This window comes from Bubalus bubalis, chromosome 15 (genome assembly GCF_019923935.1).
Source record: "Bubalus bubalis isolate 160015118507 breed Murrah chromosome 15, NDDB_SH_1, whole genome shotgun sequence".
NCBI lineage: Eukaryota > Metazoa > Chordata > Mammalia > Artiodactyla > Bovidae > Bubalus > Bubalus bubalis.
This window is the reverse complement of record NC_059171.1, coordinates 47,635,213-47,639,111: the sequence shown is the minus strand read 5'-3', so window position 1 is coordinate 47,639,111 and position 3,899 is coordinate 47,635,213. Positions and strand designations below refer to the sequence as shown.

General features: G+C 40.3%; 1 pseudogene; it reads left to right on the top strand.

The window, feature by feature from the left end:
* Positions 1 to 445: 445 nt before the first annotated feature.
* Positions 446 to 1,473, top strand: LOC112579059 (annotated as a pseudogene).
* The last annotated feature ends 2,426 nt before the right edge of the window (positions 1,474 to 3,899 follow it).

The window sequence follows — 3,899 nt, the reverse complement described above, 5'->3', positions numbered from 1 at the left end:
TCCAGGCTCACTTCAAGTTATTGACAGCCTTCAGTTCCTTGTTGCTGTAGGACTAAGGTCCTTGTTTATTTGCCGGCTGTTGGCCAGGGGTCACTTTCAGCAGATAGTGGCCAATCTCTGGTCCTCCTTTCCATCTGCAAGCCAGCAATGGCTTAAGCAAATCTGTGTGGTTCTTTCAGTCTCTCTGAATTTCCCTGCTAATACTAGCCTGAGCAAATATTCTGCTTTCAAAGTTCTCTCAATTGGGTCAGGCTTACCCCAATACTCTCTGTATTTAAAATCTAACTGATTAGGGGCTTTGCATCTGCAAAAATCCCTTCACAATGGTAGTCAGATAGGTATGTGATTGAATAACCAGAAAAGGACTCTCAGGAGGTCGTCTTCCAAATTCTGCCTACCACAGCCCCTTAAAATTTCTAGCCGTTTTGGTCTTCTGAACAGCATCATGGTGGTTGGCAAGAAAAAGTGCCTTATGAAAGCCAAGAAGAAAGTGGTTGCCCCATTTTCTAAGAATATTGGTATGATGTGAAAACACCAGCTATTCTGGGAAAACACTGGTCATGAGAACTCAAGGAACCAAAATTGAATCTGATGGCCTCAAGGGTTGTATTTCTGAAGTGAATCTCACTGATTTGCAGAATGATGAAGTTGCCTTTAGAAAATTCAAGCTAATTACAGAGGATGTTCAAGGCAAAAACTGCCTGACTAGTTTCCATGGGATAGATCTACCTGTGACAAAACGTGCTCCATGGTCAAAACAATGGTAGACCATGACTGAAGCTCACCTTGTTGTCAAGACCACCGATTGTTATTTGCTTTGTCTGTCCTGCGTGGGCTTTACTAAGAAACACAGTAACCAAATTCAGAAGACCTCTTATGTCCAGCACCAGTAGGTATGCCAGATTCACATGGAAATGATGGTAATCATGACCTGAGGGGTGCAGACAAGTGACTTGAAAGAAGTGGTCAGTAAATTGACTCCAGACAGCATTGGAAAAGACATAGAAAAGGCTTGCCAATCTATCTGCTTTACGATGCCTTTGTTAGAAAAGTAAAAATGCTGAAGAAGTCCAAGTTTGAATTGGGAAAACTCATGGAACTACATGGTGAGGTTAGTAGTTCTGGAAAAGCTGCTGGGGATGAGACAGGTGCTAAAGTTAAACAAACTGATGGATATGAGTCCCCAGTCCAAGAATCTGTTTAAAATGCAGGCCTTTGTAATGGTGACAAAAGGTCTTATTTGTGGCTAAAAAAAAAAAAAAAAAAAAAAGATTTCCAGAGATGATTTTGACTCAGCTTGGTTTTTGTAGTTTGCACTAACTTTAGACCCAACTCCCAAGTGAAATATGACCTCACAGTACATAGAGTAACTTCATTGCTTTGGTTTTGAATTCTTTCCTGTTCTCAAGAATCACGTTGAAAATGTAGAAACCTAAGAGTTCATGGGTGTGGGTTGTAGGTGGGGCAGTGTAAGAGAATGTATTCCTATATCTACAAAGACTTTAACTTTTCACACTCTCTGGTTAAGATTAGGTTATATATAAATGAGATGGGCTGGCTGTGGAGCTGGAGGATGGACAGCCACTTGAGAAGACTTGGCTGGGGGCTACCAAAGGACAACATAATTCACCTCTCTCAAAGTTACCTACCACTTTATTGTTTGTAGGTTGCTGCTCCATGCCTTAGCATATTTTGAGAGCTGCTAAAGTCAACAACCCCCGCCTTGATTTGTTAAAAAGAGAGATCCCTCAAATCCTTTTGAAGTGATAAAGTGAAGTCGCTCAGTTGTGCCCGACTCTTTGTGACCCCATGGATAGTAGCCTGCACCAAGCTCCTCCGTCCATGGGATTTTCAAGGCAAGAGTACTGGAGTGGGTTGCCATTTCCTTCTCCAGGGAATCTTCCCAACCCAGGGATCAAACCCAGGTCTCTCATATTGTAGACAGACGCTTTACTGTCTGAGCCACCAGGGAAGTCCGAGGTCATATCAGTCTGTATTAATGGAAGCATTATGTTCTGAACCAGAAAAAAAATATCTCCAGTGACTTGGCACTAGTCTTGCCTGAACATATTTCAACTGCTTTTAGTTTGGGATACCACATGTTGAAAAAGAGACAAATTAGAGAAAATGCAGAGAGTGGCAACCAACATGATAAAATGTCTAGTTGAAGGTTCATGGCATGGCGCAGGGGACTGGTAATGGGATATAAATCCTCTCTCGTCAGCACGTCATTGTTAGCAGTGTCTATCTAATGGCTGTCATCACTGCTTAGACTCAGAGGCCCGCTGGGGAGGAACTGATGGTTGGGGTATATTCAGAATGTTGTAGTTCATATTCCAAACAGCATCATCATCAAAGCTTTTTTTATCTTTGCAAAGAAGAAGTGAAGGGTAAAACCCAGAGACTAAATCAGGTATTCACTTTGACCAGTTGGTTTCAAGTTTGGCTGGGTGCACGCTAATTACCCTGCCTAATGGACTTTGCAATATTTGAATTAGGAGTGCAGGAAATTCTCTTTCTCAAGTTTAAATAAATATCCACAGTGGATGAACTAGTTCCAAGAAGTTTGCAATTGGCTTCAAGTTTAAGTTAAAACAATTAGAATACCAATTTATTTAACTATGGTGAGAAATACAATGACAATCTAAATGACCATGCTTGAGTTGATGAGACCTGTGCATTCAGTCCCTATAGGAAGATCTCCAGTGGAAGCCAAAGCATGATCTGGACATTGCTCTGTGCTGGCACAGTGTTTTTTAAATGATTCCAAAATAGCTGGATGTGTTCATCTACAGTTTTTGATCGAGTCTGGATGACTGGCCAGGTTGCTTGGTGGAATGAGGATGAAGCCTAGGATTCATGAGGTCTCTGTTTTAGTCTGTCATTTAGAGTAAATCTGTTAGTAATTCACTAGGTGATGCTTGGTAAATATGTAAAATAAAAACTGGTAAAAAAAGGTCTCTATGATCTTTTTCATATAAAATTATTTGATTTTATGAATATGCTTTAAAGGCACCTATTATACCTACATAGGGAACTTTCCCATGGCTCAGACAGTAAAGAATCTGCCTGCAGTGCAGGAGATCCAGGTTCAATCCCTGGGTTGGGAAGATCCCCTGCAGAAGGAACGGCAAGCTCCTCCAGTATTCTTGCCTGGAGAATTCCATGGGCAGAAGGAGCCTAGCAGTCTAGAGTCCATGGGGCTGCAAAGAGTGGGACACAATTAAGCAACTTTCACTTCACTTTCACATATACATAGATAACTAACTTAGTTCTATTTGCTAAAGACCTTAAGGCTTTTTATAGATATCAGTCAACTCAATAAACAATTGTTCATGGATTCCTGTGTGCAAATTATTGTGTTAGGCATGGAAGTAAGCATGCTGTCTTCCCACAAGGAATTTAAATGGCTAGTTAATAAGTGAATATTGTCATTGTGAATTAATATAAATATTAATAGCTATGAATGATAGCATAAATATGATAGTATTATGTGAATACTGACTGATAACAACATAAGAAAGAATTAAATAAAGCCAGCAATAATAGGAGTGCAGATATCTGTGGGACAGGTTATGGAGTAGAGAAAAATATATTTCATTTGGGAAGATTAGAGAAGAATTCATAGACTATAATATTTAAGCCAGACTTTTGAGGATGGGTATGTTCTCTTGATGAAAGTGAAAGAGGAGAGTGAAAAAGTTGGCTTAAAGCTCAACATTCAGAAAACTAAGATCATGGCATCTGGTCCCATCACATCATGGCAGATAGATGGGGGAACAGTGGAAACAGTGTCAGACTTTATTTTTCTGGGCTCCAAAATCACTGCAGATGGTGATTGCAGCCATGAAATTAAAAAACGCTTACTCCTTGGAAGGAAAGTTATGACCAACCTAGAT